The sequence below is a fragment of the Pogona vitticeps genome, chromosome 4 (assembly GCF_051106095.1).
Source record: "Pogona vitticeps strain Pit_001003342236 chromosome 4, PviZW2.1, whole genome shotgun sequence".
Taxonomy (NCBI): Eukaryota; Metazoa; Chordata; class Lepidosauria; order Squamata; family Agamidae; genus Pogona; species Pogona vitticeps.
The window spans coordinates 132,223,140-132,243,456 of NC_135786.1; the positions used below are offsets into that span (position 1 = coordinate 132,223,140).

The 20,317-nt window shown below is 44.7% G+C and overlaps 1 protein-coding gene across 7 annotated transcripts in view; it reads right to left on the reverse strand.

Moving 5' to 3' along the window:
- Positions 1-19,193, reverse strand: part of CXXC5 (CXXC finger protein 5) — a 104,463-nt gene extending 85,270 nt beyond the window's left edge. For 2 of the 7 annotated variants that reach the window (XM_072998404.2, XM_020790526.3), the window contains exon 1: positions 18,608-19,189. The gene's annotated coding sequence lies outside the window, so the exon portion shown is untranslated. Of the gene's footprint in view, positions 1-17,573; positions 17,870-18,104 lie in introns of those variants that run through there. The other 5 variants (XM_020790530.3, XM_020790524.3, XM_072998403.2 and 2 more) reach the window with 3 other exon arrangements.
- Between the last annotated feature and the right edge of the window lie 1,124 nt (positions 19,194-20,317).

Consider the following 20,317-nt stretch of genomic DNA (forward strand, 5'->3'; position numbering starts at 1 on the left):
CGATTAATGGACCAGAGAAGGTTTATCATCTGGAGCAAAGTGTTTTCAGAACTGGAATTGCAAGGAAGAGAAAAGGTGGCAAAAGAAAAATCAACACAGAACAATGACCATAATATGGAAGAGAAATGGATGGTAGAGATAGATGCAATAGCGAAAGAAAATATATCAATAGAGGTACAGCGTATAGCAGGGGTCGTCAACCCCCGGTCCGTGCCTGGTGCTGGTCCGTGGGCTCGCCAGAACTGGGCTGCTGATTCAGATCTCCGCGCCCTGCACGCATGCGTGGGGGGCATGTCACTCTCGTGTGGGGGCGCGTGTCATGCTTGTGTGGGAGGTGTGCTGTGACCACAGTGGGCGTGTCATGCTTGCGCAGGGGGCATGCTGTGCCTGCAGTGGGTGTGTTACGCTCACGCGAGCGTGACACCGCCCACATGAGTGTGACACGCCCACCGCACATGCATGTGGGGGGAGATCCCCTGCCCCCCCCGCGCATGGACCTTGCTCCTGCCAGCCAGTCCATGGTCCAAAAAGGTTAGAGACTGCTGGCTTATGGAACAACCCAGAAATTACAAGTTAATAGAATGGCAGACATCACTGAGAGAAAAAATAGTAGCCCGTATTAGCCAAAACACAGAAAGACAAAGTTTCCCCTTTCTGCACCAATTATAAAGTAAACCAATAAAAGATCTACTGACAGATGCAAATATAATAATCAGAACACTCCCAACCAATTTCCCTGCTAAAGGAAATACATCAGCTCTCATTCTCATACACACAGAGAGAGAGAGAGAGAGAGTGGTGCCCTGTATAGCAACAATCCATGCAGCAAAAATCATTGCTATACGGATCCGCCGCTATGCGAAATAAAATAGCCCATAGGAATGCATTAAAACCCATTTAATGCGTTCCTATGGGCAAAAAACTCACCTTAATGCGAAAATCCTCCATACGGCCACCATTTTTACTGCCCGGTAAGCAAGGAATCCGTGCAAAAACACAGCGGGTGGCCATTTTATTTACCCGGTGGCCATTTTGGAACTGCCGATCAGCTGTTGGAAAACCATCGCTATGTGAAAATCGGTAAGCGAAACAGCTTACCGATCATCACAAAGCGATATTTTCCCATTAAAAACATCACAATGCGATCGCTTTTGCAATTGCAAAAAAATCATCGCTATGCGGATTCGTCGTTAAATGGGGCACCCGTTAAGCGAGGCACCATTTTGTGTGTGTGTGTGTTTGTGTGTGTGTGTGTGTGTGTGTGTGTGTGTGTGTGTGTGTGTGTAACAGCTACCATAATAACCAAGGAAATTCATTACAAGCTGGAAAAAAAAAACAGAAAAGTCCTGGCACTCCAAAATGGAAAATTCAGCTGGAAAGAAAAAAATAAACAAATTTAATGCAAACTTCACCAACTTAAATGCTTGAAAGATTCCAAACTTAAAAATAAAAAGTAAAAGGCAGTCTATGCAAAACATACAACCTAAAAAGGAAAACAACTGTGGAAATTATGGAAGAATTAGAACAACGGGTAACAGCTACAGCAAATAAAATTGAAAGATATGATGAACGCTTGAAACAATACATAGAAAACATGCAGTTCTGAAATCACCATTTATTATTCTATAAATTCCTAGGAGAAAATGCAAAGCAAAAGAAATTAGACCCATGTAAAGGTGATGCGCTAAAATTTTGGAAAGAAATCTGGGAAAGTCCCACCAGACATAACAAAAACTCCACATGGATTAAAGACATTTCTATAGAAACTCAAGGAAAACATATGGATGACATAACAACTGAAATGGTTAAGAAACAAGTAAAGGCTGTGAAAAATTGGAGTGTACCTGGTGCAAATAAACTGCATGGATTTTGGTTAAAACATTTAACAATCTCCATCAACATATAGCAGTGCAATTTAATCATTTACTCCAAAACTCTACAACTGAAGATTGGATGACAATAGGCCGTACATATCTGATAATAAAAAATAATCAAAAAGAACCCAGTAATTATTGACCAATTACATGCCTTCCAACAACGTTTAAGCTCCTCACGGGAGTACTTGCAAGATCAATATATAATTATTTAAATGAATACTCTCTATATCCAACTGAGCAGAAAGGAAAGTCAAGAGACATGAAAGATCAGCTACTTATTGATAAAATGATACAAAAGAATGCAAAAAGACAAGAAACAAATCTTAACATGGCTTAGATAGACTATAAAAAGGCACATAACTCACTGCCACACAGCTGGATTGACACCTGCCTAAATATTTTTTCGATTAATAAAAATATTGAGACGTTCCTCAAGAAAAACATGGGAAAATGGAAAACTGTCTTAATGGCCCATGGTGAAGAAATTGGGGAAGTTAGCATCAAAAGAGGAATATTTCAAGGGGATTCATTGTCACCACTGTTGTTTAACATTCACTAATTCCCATGCCAGTAATCCTAAATAAAACTGGATTGAACTACCATATTTCAGAACAAGTAGGAAAAATCAATCATCTCTTATACATGGATAAAAAGTTCCACAGAGATCGAATCACTGCTGAACACAGTGTGAATATTTAGTGAAGATATTCAAATGAAATTTGGAATTGACAAATGTGCAGCTGGAATACTAGAAGCAGATAACATCTTGCACACAAAAGTTAAAGAACTGACAGGAAGGGAATACATCAAAAGACTGTGGAAAATCTTTAAAACAAAATTGAATGGTGGAATTACATTCAAACCCATAAACACATGGGCAGTTCCAGTAATCAGATATCAAAATGAATTACAAGAATTGGATTGATAAACCCAGTAACCAATGAATATGCATCACGCACTACATCCAAAAAGTGATGTGGACAGATTATATTTACCAAAAAAAAACCCCGGGAGGCTGTGGATTACTGCAAATACAGCAAGCAGCAGAAGAGGGGGGAAGAAGCCTAAATGACTGTATAAGTACAAGTAGAGAAAAATTACTGAAAGCAGTGAAAATGGAGAATCTTTTGAAAACAACAGAAACAAAGGTTCAATATAAGAAACAACCATTTGAAAATAAAATAAACAGCTGGAAAAATAAACCACTACATGGACAACACCTGAGAAATATTGATGGGAAGCATGATCATAATTCAACATGGTTATGGCGAAAACTGGGGACAATTAAGAAAGATAATGTTGGCTTAATTTTTGCTGCATAAGAACAAGCACTTCAAACCTATGTGATGAAAGCTAAGATCCAAGGAATTAGTGCTAACTGCAAATGTTGACTCTGCCAAGAAAAAAGATGAAACTATGTCACACCTCACCTGTGAATGTCCAAAGATTGCACAGATTACAACATTAGACATGAGACAGTGGCAAAACCAGTCATTATACAAAAAATATAACTTGTCAGCTTCCAAAAACCCATGGGAACATCAGGTACTGAAGGTGTCAGAAAATGACAAAGTCAATATCTTGTGGAATTTCCGGATCCAAACTAACAGACACCTTGTACAAAAACACGCCAGACGTAGTAGTTATCAAATGAAGAAACATCTGGATTACTGACATTGCAATTCCAGGGGATGCCAGAGCTGAAAATAAAGAATTGGAAAAACTAACAAAATACAGAGATCTGGCAATTGAAACATCTCACTTGTGGATGAAACACACTTCAGTGTTCCCTGTAGAGATCAGGGCTTTGGAACAGTATCAAGAAATTTCACATAGATAAGCAGTTGCAGGTCTGTGCTGTCCTCTGAAGATGCCGGCCACAGAGACTGGCAAAACGTTAGGAAGAACAACCTTCTGAACACGGCCAAAGAGCCCGAAAAACCCACAACAACCATTAGATCCCGGCCGTGAAAGCCTTCACAAATACATTGAACAGATACGTGGGTTTTTACTTAAAACTTGTATCTGATATATAATACCAGTCAATGTTTTTGTAATTTTGATTGACTGTGTCTGGTATTTTTGAATAATTATAATAATAATAGAGCAGCCTCCCTAGTTTGATGCTTTCCCATCAACCCAGCCAGCATGGTCTTAATGCTCTATGCACAAACAACCTTCCCACACTCCTTTCCTATCATCTGTATTTGTGAATGTCCTCCTCTGCACACGAGTGTAAAATTGCTGTAAGTACACAAGTGTTGCAACACTATGCTAAAACAGCATTTATGTATAGACACACGCAATACATTGCCAAGATGCCTAAAAGCTGTGAGGAAAAAAAAATCTAATTCAGCTGAGGAAAATGTTTATTACCTGCCTGTGAAAAGGAGGAGTGTATTTTAAAGGGAGAGAAAAATGTACAGAAAGATTTAAAGACAGGATTGCCAGGAGCACCCAGCTTTCTGAACCACTTTTCAAGAATTAAGTCCCCCGAAACACCTCTGAAGTTGAAGCAGAGGCAGGGGGGAAAAACCTTCAGCATTATATTCTAGTTGAGCAACGGAGCATGAGTAACTAATGGAGGCTTTTCCTGGTCTGGTGAGTTTAAGCTATGAGCTGAAAGTTTAACTATTAATGTACTTAAGGTGTGTAAAAATGTACATCAGAACAACATTCACCACATTTTTTTTTTCTTTTAACCTTTCAGAATGGTGCAAACAAAACAAAACTTCCACTATTGACTGTCCTTAGTCTCTCCTCTCCTCCATGCTTCAGCCAGACTGATTTTATTCTTTTTAAACAATTTATACAATTAAACTGTTTTTTTCCCTCCGGGGTCTTATTTTTATATAAAAATATATTTATTTAAAAATTTTTAATTAAGTCTGCTCCAGAGTAGTGGGTGATTGTAGCATCAGAGCTCTCAGCCAATCAGCAGAGGGCACAGCCAAGTTCTACTGCCAACTCATTTCCCCCTGAAATCCGTTCTGGAGAGAAATAGGGCACCGACCATAAAGTGATGAGTGCACTTCCAGGGAGGAATTGCTGCCTTTGTACATGTTTATGCACCTGCAATCCTGGAGCTGCCTGTGGATCCAAGGTTTGCAAAAACAAGCTGGCAAATTTCAAAGGACAAAGAGGAGGAGAAGACTGGTGCTGGTCAGCACAGCTGTGAAAGAACAAAGCAGCAGATCAACTGACCATACCAGAGGAGGTAGTTGGCGTTTACTCTGGGGATTGGGAGGTAGGAGGAGGCTGGCTCCAGCTTACTCCCTGTAAGCCTGGATGTGGCGATTAAAGCATGTGATGAAGTGGCAGCCAGACAAAGCGTGGAAACCTACTGCTGACAGGAAATTCAGACTCTGCTCAGTACAGAAGGCATTTGAACAGAAATCATAGGAGAAATGCTGGAGGGAATCCATGCTAAAGGCTAAAGGCAGCAAAGCAAAAATACAGGGCAATCCTTGTGCCACGGAGGCCTGTCAAGAAAGCGATGGGTCCTCTTGAAAGGACCTACGGCTCTCCTGACAGCCCTGCTTGGCACAGGGATTGCCCTGTATTTAAGATAACACCAAAGCTGTGCACTAGACAACAGGAAAGTACTGTAAAGACTTTAACCAAAATTTGAATGCTGTGCTGCAAAGTTATCCAACAATGGTATTCTTGCAGGAATTCACTTTCCAGCAACTCTGCAGGTTTGTTTTGTTTTGCATTGTCCTGGGTAAGGGATAACAATTGATATATTTTTTTCAAATAATGATAAAAATGATAAGGATTCAACAGCACATGGGCAAGAGATCATGCAAGCAGACATTATAAGGTTTGAGGATTTTCTCTGCAGACTCAAATTTTAAAAACCGGTTGGGAAAGTTCGGGGTTTTTTCCAATACAGTATAAAAAGGAGCTTTAATGTGTTGCTTCAAGGAGCACGAGCATTTTTAAACAATTCTGTAAAAAATGTGCAGTTTCACTTTGGGAAGCATGCATAACAACAACAAAAAAGGCAAATAAATATTTTCCCATAAAATGTATTTTCAAAATCAGATCTGAACTAGATTTGATGCGAAGGACAAACAATTCCCTGAGACAACATTTGCAAAGAAGACACCCAGAAGGAAATGAGTGCTTAATTTTCTTCCTGCCACTATTTTTTCTCAGCACCCCACCCCACACCCACCAAAACTGTCTTTCCTCACTTGACTGGGACACTGGATCTCAAGAGTAGGCTACTGAAAATACAGCCAGCAGAAGAGCTTTTCATAGGATAAAGTAATAGGGGGATGTTAAGAAGAGTTATTTCTGCATGGCACACACACCCCATGCATGCATGCACACACACACACACGTAGAGTGCACATGAGGATCTGGGAATCCCCAATTTTATGCCAAGCACCTAGGTCTACCCTACGACCTTCAGCTATAATTTTTGTTAGTCAAGCTAACATTTTGATAGCCACTGGGTTGTAGTAGATGGACTAAGACACAGGAAGTCAGTGTTACAATCCCCACTCAACCATGAAAGCTCACTGGGGGGACTAGAACTGGCAAAAACACTATTTAAATGTTTTACTTGGCTTAAAAGCCCTGTTAGGGTCACTGTAAGTCGGTTCTGACTTTACAGCATATAACAAACCAAATATTTGGGGTACCAAGAACCTAGCTAATGAGCTTTTGCTGTATCTCCACATCCTACCAAGGAGAAATTTGGAGATCAAACAGGCAGCATAAGTTTACTAGTAGTCCAGGGGCTCAGAGAACCACAGAAGCACACCAGCCCATCACACCCAGACATACTCCCAAGTCTGAAGTCTGGAGTTCAAGATTAGCAGGTGAATTTTGGGGTGACCCCTGCCAATCTCTAAAGCTCTGGCATTGAGAAGAAGGCTTGGGTTCTTAACAAGTTTGCCTTACAGATGTGGCACATCTGGCAATGAAAGAGACTAATATGAAAACTTGACAGTTAATTAAAATGCTAAATGTCATGCAGATCTGCCATCCCTAGGCAGTCCTAGCCAGCTGGCCAACTTATACACAAAGGGCAGCTAGATCTGGAGTCCAAGAGCTGGAAAGGTACCCTCGAAATCACCTGTGATGCTCTAGAACATTGGTTCCCAACCATGGTCCCCAGACGTTCTTGGACTACAACTCCCAGAAATCCAGGCCAGCACAGTTAGTAGTAAAGGCTTCTGGGAGTTTTAGTCCAAGAGCATCTGGTGACCCTCGCGTTGAAACCACTGCTCTAGAGAACTGTGCTGTGTACTCAGCTCCTGCCTTGGTGTCAGAAACAAAGGGTAAGCCATAGCTCACATTTTTGTGATGACCTTTGATTCTAAGCAAATATATGTACATAATCTGAAGGGAGTCACAGTTTTTGTGGCACTTCTGGCTAGAACCACTGCTCAAATCATAAAGGACCCCTGAGCTATGGACTCCAGAATCTCCCATTACATGAGCAAGAATGGGAGGAGGACAGATTTCTTAATTAATGGATGCTGTCTATGTCTTATGTTTTATATAAGCCTGGGATCTCACACTGCTTCATGCTTTACTGGCATTGTCTGAAACCTAATAGCAAATGGGGGTGGGGGCGGAGAGGAGGAACCAACCCAAAGAAACTCCTATCATATCATAGGTTGTTTGCTTTTTTTGGCCTCCTAGAGGTGTTCTGAAGCAAAGTAACAAGGGACATGCCTAATTGTCTGAACATATGCTGATTATATTGACAGAAACTTCCCCTCATCCCATTTTGCAGCTGATTGCTGCTAATTCCAAAGCAGCCTCTGCTCTCTCTCTCTTTCTCTCTCTCTTTTGAGGTTTTGTGAATTTCCAGTTTAGTTGCATATGTCTTTCTACAATCTCAGTTGAGCAGTAAACAGGAAGACGTTGGAATCAAAGCTTTCACCGTCCTGCAATGTTTCAGAAAACTGTTCCCAACGCTAAATGTTAAAGTGGATGTCTACACTTCATATCCAGATGTGAATGCTGACAATCCCATGTGGATTTTATTCAAATACAGTCAGCTTCCCTACTTTCAGGATGTACACAAAAGAGAGAGCCAACACTCAGTTAATGTAAGTGATGGCAATCATTTGTGGAATTAATCTGACTGTCAACTCGGATACGCAAATACATTCACCAAATGCAATATATCCCTTGTATTATGTGAAGTACTTGTAGTCATATTAAGTCTTGTTCAGATCTAACTTTAGCACTTAGAAATCACTGAGAATGTCCACATCATATGAATTAACTTTTCTGCACAGGATTACAATGGATTTTTGTTTAAACCCATAATAATAATAGTGTGCCATCAAGTCAATTCTGACTGATGGTGACCCTTTTCAGAGTTTTCTAGGTAGAGAGTAGTCTGAAATCATTTACCATCGCCTTCTTCTGGGGGCAACCTGGGACTGTGCTGTCTGCCCAAGGCCAAAGTCTGTCATACCATTTTTAAAAATAAAACTTACATTCATATTTACATTCCTAAAGATGACGCTGTCTGCACATCTATCTCATTCTACTTTAATTAGGGGGAGAGCTTCAAAGTAATGTTCTGCACATTTTAAACCTTCAGATTTCCTATGAACTGAAACAGTAAATCAGCTAGATTTTTTGTCCAAACTTTCTATGGACTAAAGAAATAATTAAACAACAAAGTGTTGGTTAATATAGTATCCACCTGTATGCTATAAACAGTACTGAACTCATCTGAATTCAAGTCTAATAACGACTACTCTATAGATCCAAAACAAGAAAAACATCTTGCAGAGCAGAAAATAAAAGAAATAGGCAGGACAGTTGACTTGAAGCACACAAGAGAAGCTAAACTACTTTTCCCTCCATCTTCTTCAGCAAGTGATTTTAACTCTAGAACTGCTTTCTCTAACGTAGCAGCTTACATGACAACTGGCCTTTATAACCTCAGAAACAGGCATGCTTCTTGGGTCTGACTCCTTAACTGTCTCCATGCAAACACTGCAAGATGGTTATACACTTGAACATACTGCCATACAAACGTGGGACTCATTATTCTAACAATAACTGAATAATTACTGAAATATTGCAACCTGCACTACAAATATTTCTACAAGAACAAATCCAGAGACTTAACAAATCTTCGGCTATCCTGTACCATTTCCTACACCAATTCAACCCTTCCCAGGCTCTGAAAAGATGCTGGTCCCCCTCTGACCAATTGTCACTCTGCAAACATAACAAAGAGTCATATCACTGTTTAGGAGACTGTTTAGGACAGAGGTCATCAATCCCTGGTCCGTGGCCCATTGCCGGTCCGTGGCTTGAGCCCGACTGGGCCGCGAAGACAGACCTCCCTCCCGCACACACTCCCCTCCCCACAGCTGCTTTTGTGCGCACGTGTGTCAGCATCAGTGTGAGCGCTCCCTCACCCCTTCATGCAAGCCCTCACGTGCGCAAAGCAGCTGTGGGGAGGGGAGTGCGTGGGGGGCGGGAGGTCTGCCTTTGCTGCCCGCCGGCAGCAGCGGCAGAGGTGGGGGAGAGCCGGGAGGCAGGGCAAGAGCCGGCTGGTCTGGCTGCTCTCCTCCCGGCAGCAACAGCTGCTGGGGGTGGTGGAGAAGAGCCGGGAGGGAGAGCAAGGGCCGGGTGCTCTGGCAGCTCTCCTCCCAACAGCAGCGACAGGGCTAGGGGGTGGGCAAGAGACAGGTAAAATAAAAATTAAAAAGACTCCCAGGCTTCCACCGCTGCCATGAGTGGGCAGGCGCTCCTGCGCATGCGCAAAGTGGTGAGGGAATGTGCACGTGCCATAGGCCAACCACCATGCACATGCATCAGAGAGGGCAAGCGCAAAGGGCCACCCCACCTCCCTCAGAGACTCCGCCGGTCTGCACTAGTAAAAAGGTTGGGGGACTCTGGTTTAGGAGACTGACTTTTCAGATTACAACACACTGTGGTGTTACTTTACTTAACTGTATCACTGGAAAATTATCTGTAGAAAGAAGCAAATTAAATCTTAACTGTGGCTTTTTAATTGGCCTTTTAAGGTTTTCATTGGATTTTCTCTAACATCTGGAGCCAAACAGAATTTCAGATTGATGTTTCTAGGGTTTCACTGAGTCCTACTAAATCTGTTGGAAATTTGTATTTATTTGGAATGTTAAGATTATTTTCTTTAAAATAAATATTTATGTCAAAAAACACAAACAACCAATGCTAAATGATGCCCACACATAATCTTCTTCTGTGCCAGAGAAAAATCTACCATATACTGTAGACTGCTGCCAACCTGTAGAATCCATAGAAGTATCATTCTGTCGGGAACAAAACAAACTCTTTCAGTCCTCTCAAAGCATATTCCAGAGAATTTATTCCAATTCAGAATGTGCGACCAAAAAAAAAACCCCACACACCACACAGGCCTTTAGCATTTTCTGCTGTTGCCCCTCGTCATACCCAGAGCGGCCATATCTGTTGCCAAGACTGCACAAGCAGATTTTTGGAAAGCAGCATCTCCCAATGCCTCCTCAGCCTCTAAATTTCATAGGACTGGCTGCCAAGTTGGCACTGCAGCTGAATCAGTCCTGGGGCTTTAGTCTTCATCAGGAGACTGCAGTTTCTTCTGGCCAAATTCTATGTGACCATATGCGGGCCCCAACTGCACCTGGATCAACAAACCTCATCCTGCTCAGTGACTACTTTATCACCATGGCCTCAGAAATAGTAAGTCCACATCCAGCACCACAGCATTGCTCCTCCTCCTCTGTCGCAGTTCTTCAGATTCTGTTTTATCTGGATTTGTCCCTATTTTTCTTTTGCTGCTCTGTGTATGTGCCTGCATGCATGCGTGTATTCCTCTCTGAACTGAGGCCTGATCTTTTTTTAAAAAAATATATAACACAGCATATGCAGACAGACAGCTGTGCACCCATACTCACAAACATACACCAATGACTACTGATGTGTGCATACAAAAGGGGAGCGGGGACTGGCAGGGAAGCCCAAGGTCAGAAACGCAGCTGGTGCCACAGCCAGAGCTATGCAGAGCTGGAGGAGCAGAGGGTGAAAAAAAGAATTAGATTTCAGCTGCAGGAGATCCGTATATAATCAGATGCACTTAAATAAATAAAAAAAATCTGTATAAACATGGTGATCCTGGTGAAACCAAAACCCCTGGTGAAGAACACTCCAGAATATTTGTCTAGCCATCTTGGGAGGAGATAATACACAATAGCTTCTAACCAAAGGCAGAGCTCTGAATAAGGTACTGCCTCTGCCCTAGCAATGCTGGTTCATATGAAAAGGATAAGCTGTAGCTGAATGGCAATCAATACACCACAACATGGTCAAAGCACAACATCTCCAATGAAAAGGGGAGCAGGCCTGGGAAAGTTCCACAGTATTTGGAAGGCCATATGTTGTCCACACAAACTAGACATCAGTAAGCGAGATGGACCCGGTTTGAGGCAGCTTCCAATGTACCTATGGAACATTTTACAAGACAAGGGGACAATCAGAAGCTATGATTGTCATCACAAGAACGGTTGGCAGTAAATCTTGGGTTCTCATCCATCACTCTCCATTCAGCAGCACAGCCACAAAAGGGGATTAGAAGATTTTGCCTCTGCTCTTATTAATCACAGCTTGTAATGTCTTCTGAACTCAAAGTATAGTTAATCTCAGACAGCTGATTTGTTCGAAAAAGCCACACCTAAGATGGACTAGAGTTTAGGATTTAGACATAACACTGAACTGCACTCAAACAATGCAAATCTTTTTAAAAAAACACCTTTCAATGGAAAGAGCACCTGTACATATATTTGTTCCACACTGTCTGCAATATAACACACCAATTACCTCCATACAAACAAAAAATTACCATTTGACCAGTCCACACTAAAATGCTTGAATTTTGCCTTATACAGCACATCAACAACACTTGCAGAGAAGTTCATTCATTCAAAGCGCTGTTTTCATTCACAGAACTAGTAGCTAACATTTAAATCATGCTTCCCATTTACTACATTGATTTCATTCATACAGTACTTTGAACTGTCATTTTCTCATAATGTTCTGTGCCAGCTTAAACACAGAGAAGAAACATATTGCCTAGAAACCGAAATACAAATAGAGTGCAGTTCAACATTAGTCTTTCCTGACAAAAAGATTTAAGGCAAGCTTTCCTGCCAATTTGCTTCCTATATCATAGATTCTTGAGTCAAATCTATCCAGTTGCCTAAAGGCTCAGAAGATTATCTTCTTGGATCCCACAATTAAACAGTACAATTCTCTCACAGGACATCTAGGCCAAAATCCAGTTGCCTAGCATGAGTCAAATCACAACTTTCAGTCTATTCCTTCCTGCTAAATAAAATGGTCCTGCCACAATTCTTGGGACACACATAAGCATGCACCAAGTCAGTGTGTGTGTGCAGTCCTAAGAATCATGCCAGAGACAGTGCGTTTACTGGGGAGGAACAGACCAAATGTTAAAATTTGGCTTATACTAAGCAACAGGATTTCGGCTACAGCTGCTCCAATGTTCCACTGCATGTGGTAGTGGTTTCTAACCTTGGGTCCCCAGATGTTACTGGACTACAATTCCCAGAAATCCTGGCCAACACAGCTAGTGATGAAGGCTTCTGGGGACCCAAGGCTGGGCACCACTGGCATATGGTAAAGAAAATATTATGGCTAACTCACTTGGTGTTTAAACACTTGGGTAGAGAAAGATACAACACGTTTCTACTATGACCATAACTATCACAAATCCTACACTTCAAGACAACTGTGGCCAATGGACGTAACAAAGAAGCTTTCGGTTTGCCTTGAAATCTTATTCAATTTCCCATCAGATTTTGCCCACATTCTTCCATTGCCAGAGAGAACACCTGCTGCCTTCTAAAAATATGTACTTCTTGTTCAATAATGACCTCTATGCACTCACCAAAGTACAGCTTAAGAGAGATTGCAAAATTCTCATATTTTTGTTGCAACTCTCAAGAGAGTCGCCCTGTTAGTGTGCTTCAGCAAAAACAAAAGTATTGTCACAATATGAACACCAAATAATTTATTTCAGTGACAGCCTTCATGGATTACAATGCACATCTCCAGACATATGGAAGACAGCACCTGGGCCACTGGTTTACGTACAACATACACGGTGTGTATACTGTTCTTACAGAAAATAGTATTTTTGTTTTTATGTAGAACTGTTTCCTCTAAGAGAAATGCTCACTGGCTGGCTACTTTCAGACAATCAATTCTCATCATGTCCGAACCAAGAAAGTAACACCTTCTAAGGAACCTAGCGTAAGAAAGCATTGTCCAAAGTTTGCCTAGTATGCGGACCGGCATTTTAAAAAATTACTACATTGGACTCATAACTCCCCAAATCCCTCAGCTAACATGACCAAACTGTGATCCTGACTTCTTTGGAGGCCCTTAATCACTATTGCCTAGTGCGGACATGGAAGAAAGACACATCTGACGTCTAACTTCCTAGCCTGTTTTCCTTTCTGGACAAAGGGAGGAGCAAAGTGCCTGCATGCAGGTGCAGGCGGCTTGTTCATATCTTGCCTTTTTTCAGCTGAGCTTTGATCATCCAAATGCTGCCTCTGAGAGACAAAGAACAAGGTTAATGGGAGGCTTCCTGTGACTCTGAAGGAAGGTTATTTATTCCACACTCAAATGGAAGCAGAAGGACCTCTTACAACTGACTTCCTTATTTCACAGATCTTGACTTTTCAAAGCAGATATTCAATACCCAAGTGTCACTCACTACACATGGAAATTCCTCGGAGCACTAAATAAAATAACAGCAGGAACTGCACTTTCAGTTCCAATTTTCCTGCCGTGGGAGGCTTTAAGTTTGGCCCTTTCATAGCCATGTTTTTGCTACCAAGCCATCTAGGAACTGCATTTCCATCTTTGGATGAAAAAGGTGTTCAAACAGAAATAAACAGATGGATGCAATTATTTGCTATCCTCACATATTTGCAGTGCAACAAGGACTGCAATTCTGTTTAAGTTGAAAAGGTGTTCTCTTACACACTTACATGTATGTGCACACACTACCTCATGGCATAACTATGTTAAGGGGAAAATCTTAATCAATTCACAGTGTTATCTTCCATACCTGAAGTCACGTGTATATATTTTGTACTTTTAAAACAGTATAAAACTGGGGCACTTTTTGCTGCACTACACAGTTGGCAGCTTCTTGAATTACCACTTAAGCACTGTTCCTTTTAAGCAAAAGTTCATCCAAAAACTGAAGTACCTATTTACTGTGGGACATAAGTCTGTGGGGCCACTTCATAGTGCCCAGCATGGCTATAAGAAATCGGACCAGCAGCATCTACATCAGGGTGAATTGGCATGCACACTGTGTTTCCCACAAAACTATCAATCTGTGAACTTTAGGAATGTAAGAAATCAGTATCTCAAAGACCCAAACATACTCCCTTACCTACCTGCAATACAAAAACAGTTCTGCAGGCAATGCAAATCTATTTTTGTATTGAAGCACTGGAAGTTTCATTTCAGAACTGCTGAATACAGTAAGCTACTGCAGAAGCCATCACATCTCCAAAGTTTCCTTTCTCTTGGGCATTTTCAGCTGGCAAACTTAGGTATTTCCAGGCTGACAAATGATTCTGCTACTGTTCTTCATTTAAAGGTGAAGGCCTTGAGTTTTACTGTAAATAAAACGGAGAACTCATCCTATGCCAATGAATCTGCTTTAGCTGATAACTCCAAACATACTCCCAACTACAGGAGTAAACAGCAATATCTTAAAGAAATCTGATCACAAAAGGTGCACAGATCAATTCAGATCCTGTACTACTGGACAAAGTTTTTTTGCAAAGCTGAGTCTGGCCAACAACAGAGAAACTGCTGTAACTTGTTCCAATGTACTGTACCTTCATTCCCAAGTATTCTGGATCTCATCATTTGTTTCTCCCACAATTGTATCTGATTCCCAAAAATTCTACCATGATTGCCAAGCAGACCTGAGGAGTGGTGTAAGCAAGCAGAACATTGAACAGAGAAGGTGCGTACAGCTTTGGTTGTCATTATGATCCCAAGTGAGAACCACACTTTAAAGAACTGATTACCTGAGCAAATAAAAAGTGCATTAAAAACAAAATAAACAAAAAAAATGCAGAAGAGGAATCTCAACTTCCAGCCTTGAGAGCTAAATAAACCATTATACTAATTAGGGTCAAAGATACATCCATATCTACATATCACATGAGTGTAGAACTATCAACCTATAGGACAGTCAGTCCCTGAAGCTTTTACTTTTGGCCCATGGCTGCCCTTCTTGGCCCCTCACTTCCAACATTGCAATCACACTTTCTGAAACCAATTATGACTCCCATCTACCCCCCCCCAAAAAAAAAACTATTGAAGAGAGAATTATTCCTTGAGGTCATAGATAGCAAGTATGACAAAATTTTGGGAACTGCCACAGAATTCTGTTGGCACATTTTTTACCAGACCTCAAGAGCATGGGTGGGCAACTGTATCCCTCCAGTTGTTTGTGGGTGACTCTCAGCAGATCTCATCACCGGCTACCTTGAGTAAGAATAGATGGGAATTGTATTCAAGGACATCTGGCTGGCTTCTGCTGCCCACTCCTGAGTGAATGAATGGCTTTGCAAATGAAGTGAGAAGGCCATATTCTTAGAGGCTGAAATCACCAAAGAGGAAGTAAATATTCAGGACCCCTCCAATACTGTCATTTTTCCTTTCCCATACATGAATGAACAAAGCCAATTACAGGACATAATACAGTAAAATGTTGTACATGAGGATATCTGTGGTGAAATACAAACCCTGTCCGTCTCTGACACCAGTCGGTTTAGTCCACACTAACAGGGATCGCCACAGGGTTTGTATCTGTGGCTGTGTACATGGTATGTGGAGATGCTCTGCACGCTACCCTCTTCCACTCAAGCATTCAAGTCATCCCTCGCCCATCCCATCTTCCCCTCTCACGAAGCCAATTGAAAGCTACCCAAAAGCACTTGCCCAAATATTACAAACACTTGCCATTTGCAAAACACATTTTTCTTGATGGCTTCTGACTTTGCTTGACATGCTCCCATAGCTCAGGATCTCCAACACAGAGACCATCAAAAGGCATGAAGGAAGAAGAAAAGAGCAGGCGGACACAACTGTGTTCGAATTCCAGGCCTTCCTGCCTAACGTATCTTCAGTACTGTACCAACTTGTAATTTCTCATTGGCCAAAACAGGCAGCAGAACAGCAGCCAAGATCAAAACACCTCATGTTGAACGGAAGACAAAATGGGAAAGAGGACAAGGCATCCTGATGGTGAAACTGGCAGAAGGCCCTGAAGGGAAGCCGCAGCTCAACTGAAGGGCAGCAAAGGTCAACAAATACGCCATTGGGGTATCTAACCTCACTGGTTTCCCATTTTTTCAGCACCAAGAGGTCCTCGGGTATGAAGTGGGTGAACTCTCTTGTCCCATGGACACACCCAGTGCCATTTTGGGAGCCCTCTGACAGAGGGGCACAGTGCCCAAGGGGTGGGGGAGGACTGGTGCATGAGGGGGACTGAGCACGGAAGGGACCAGCAACTTAGCTTCTCTTCCTCTGGCAGCTGAAAGGGGGGTAGAGGGTTGGGGGAGGGGGACAAGACCACAACTTTCCCAGAAAGGCGAATCCCGCATGGCTCCCTCCCAGGCACAAAGTGCAAGCATGCAGAGGAATGGCCTCCACCGAGTCCCCAAAAGTCTAGGTACCAAAGGCCAGAAAGAAAAAAGTACCGCCACCGCCGCCACTAGCTGGAAACAAGCACCCAGCCTCTCATAAAACTGAAGTAACGCGTGCTGTCTGTTTGCAAAGCAGTCTGAAAGCACAAAGTGAGAAACGAGGGCAGCCAACTTTTATTATGATGAATATTAATATTCCAATTCCTGAAGTAGTTTTTCGACCTATGCTTGAAAAGGAAACCTCTCCAAATAGGAAAGGGGGAGGCAAACGGATTCTAACAAGTTTCTTCCCTCCCTCCCTCTCTCCCTCCCTCCCTCCGCCTGCATATTTTTAGGTAAGGTCATCAGCAGGAGAGGCGGCAAGCAATCCCTGCCGCCGCCGCCGCCTCCCCCACCCTGCTTCAGGCGCCGCAGGAGGCAGGCAGGCAGGCAAGCAAGGAAACGCCAGCCGGGCTCGCCCACTGTCCGGCGGCCCCTCGCAGGGAAAGGCCGAGGCGGCAGCTGACAGCCCCTGCAGTGGTGCTTCCCTCGGGCCGGGCGCCGCTCTAATCCGCCGCCTGCCCAACACAAGCAGCGCAGGCACGACGTGGAGGGTCAGCTAGACCCAGCAGCCTCCTCCAACGCCTGGCTGGCTGGCTGGCTGCAGACACCGCGGCTGTAACCTGGGAAACGAACCACCGATTAGCCGGCCCAGGGGGCGGGGGAGGCGAGAGGGGGGGCTCTGAACCTTCAATGCAGTGGCCGGCGAGGGAGGAGGGACAGGAGGAGACCCCCCTCAATAAATCTTGCGCCCTGGAAACTCGCGTCTGGCGTCCTAAGCGAGGAGGGGAGGGGGGGGACGAACCTTCCCAACAAAACTTTGCTCGGCAGCCGCCAAGCAAGCGCGAACCCCCTTCCCCACGCGCCCCCTCCCCACGCCACAAATAGCCAGGAAGCCCCCAACGGCCCAAACCTTCCCCCGGGGCTCGGCGCCCACCTCCGGCCGCTCCTCTTCCTGCCTCGTCGTCCAAAGCGCGCAGGTCTCTGCCCCGGGGTTGGTTTTTGAGGGGACTTCGTGCGAGGGGGGGGCGGGCGGGCGGCAGAGCCCACCTTCTTCCGGGGACCTCGCCGCGAAGCTGCTCTTTTGCCGCCGGCGCTGCCGAGAGCCGCACGCGGCACACACACACACACACACACACACACGCCGAATATCCCCCCTCGCTTTTTGTCTAGAGCCACTGATCTGAGACCGGCGTGGCGGCGGCGGCGGCCGCTGCAGCAGCACCACCTCCCCGGAAGGAAGGCAGGGAGGGACGGGCGGACGAAGGGAAGGCGAGGGAGAAGGTGGAGGGGAGCCAGCGGACCTGCGCCACTCTCTCGACAGCCCCCCGAAGGAAAAGGAAATTATTTCACCGCCGCAAACTTTTCCGCAAGACTTTCCTTTAGCTCCCCCCCCCCCACTCGACCCGTATCTGCATATGTAGGCAACCGAGGAGGCCTTTTTTTTTTCCCAGACGTTCGCACCTACCGGAGGCAGACCGATCCCCAGCCAGAGAGGAGCAGCCGCAGCGAACAAGGGAGAGAAATGGGAGCTGCTGCTGCCGCCGCCGCCGCCGCCGCCACTCCGGGCAGTCCGTGTGTGCGTGTTACGCGCGCGCTGTCGCCAGCCGGATTAAAGATCCAAATCCGGAGCGCACACCGTAATGGTGATGCCGCTGCTGCTGCCGCCGCCTGCTGTTGTTGGTCTTAACACCTGCCCCAAAGGTATCCCTGTGAAGAAAGGGATCCCGGGGGCAGCCGCCTCCCCGCCGAGCGCATCCGGGGTGGCCGCCTCAAACCCCGAACCAAAGGGGTCGCGGGCAGAGAAGGGAGAGATCGCGATAGCCAAGTCGGGGGGGGGGGGGTTGGGGTTGGAGACAAGTTGGTCAAGCTAGCGGCAGCGGGCGGAAGCAGCGCTTCCTCTTTTTCTCTTCCTTTGCTCGCTCTCTCTCTCCCTCTCCCACGCCAGCGATTTCTTCTCGGCAAACCCACCTCTACATCCTCGCGCTGCAAGGACCGAGACAGGCGGACCACATTGCAAAGGGCTGCCTCTGGCTCCTGCCGCCGCCGCCGCCGCCGCCGCTATTGCTGATGCCCGGGGCTGCAGGCAAAACCTGGACCGGACTTTTGGCGCCGGCACCCTTTGAGCTGCCCACTTTCTCCTCCTCCTCCTCCTGCTGCTGCTGCTGCTCCTCGCTCGCCGCTGCTCGCGCTCTTTTTGCCCTTGTCTCCGGCGCTCCCATCGCGAGCTTCCGCCTTGCTTCCCCCAAAGCCAGCAACCGAGACGAATTTCGCAGGAGCTGCTTTGACTGGCCCGCTAGTCTTCAAAGGAGAGCGGAGAGCTTTTTCTCTCCCCCGTCACGACTCTGATTAACGCGAACAGGCGCTCGTATTGTGCCATTCGCTCTTTGCACCTTCTTACTAGCTTTCCTTTCTGCCATTTACTCGTTGACTCTTTCGGGCGGCGGGGGGGGGTTGTCTCCGACCCCTCCCCGGCTTGCGCGGCACAGAAAATTCCGTGGCAACGTTGTCAGTCATAGTCCTTCCCCTTTAAACACACATACACACGAGGATGCCAAACTTTGAAATGCCGTTAGTTGCAGGAGACACTGCAACCCAAAACATCCCAGAGTTTCTCTGTACTTCAGTAACAGTTGCCAATACTGTACCGCCTTCGTGGAAGGGGGGGGGGGGGCTTCGCTTCAAACATGAAAGCCAAGACATAGAGATAGGCGGGGGCGGGGGGGGGGGAGTTTGAAAGGCTGTTGCTATCTTGAGATGTAAAGGAGCCTTCATCATAATGGAACTTCAGAATTGTGGACATCAAGTTTCTGATCAATGTTACAAAGAAATCAACTCTTGAATACAAATGGTGTCCCTTTAACATGGCATTTAACCGATGGGCGCTGGGTAGTGTTATAATAATAATAATAATAATAATAATAATAATAATAATAATAATAATAATAATAATAATAATAATAATAATAATAATAATAATAATATCATTATCATTTTTATTTTTATTATTTTTAATAATCACATTAATTTGGACGTTCAAGATTTTCAGAACGATGCTGGCTGCTAAATGTAGCTGAAAGAGTGAGAGGACAAAACCTAAGAGGCCTGAGCCTATCCAGCAGCCCAAGGCAGTAGAAACATCAAACTATTCCCCTGGCTCTACTACTGCTATGTTCACACGGCATCTTCTACTGAAGTCTGCTTGGCCAGCCGCCCCCTGTATCTAGGCTAACCTCCCCCCTCCAAGGCCTGAACTCATTTATGCTCCTGGAAAGAAACCTCCCTTTTCTCCTTCCCAACACTTCAAAACAGCCGCACCCTCTTTCCTCTCATGTCTGGGTAGAGGGGAAGCTGTAAACAGCAGGGCTCCTCCCACAAACCTGGGACAGGCCGAGCACCACAGTGCGGGTGGGCTGTGAAATCCCCTCTCCCACCCAAGAAAGAGAAACAGGGAGGAGAGAAAGCAGAGCCCTACTGAGGCACACACGCACGCACACCCACATCTGTTGAATGAGAGATTTGGTGCATGGGTTTGGCAAGACCGCCTGTGGGGATGTTTGGATGGGGGGGGAGGCACACCAATGCTGAGAGGACACTGCTGAACCTCTCGGTGTCAGGCACAAATTACTATATGGTCCTATGAGACTCACCAACAGAAGTGAAGCTTTTTATATTTTCATC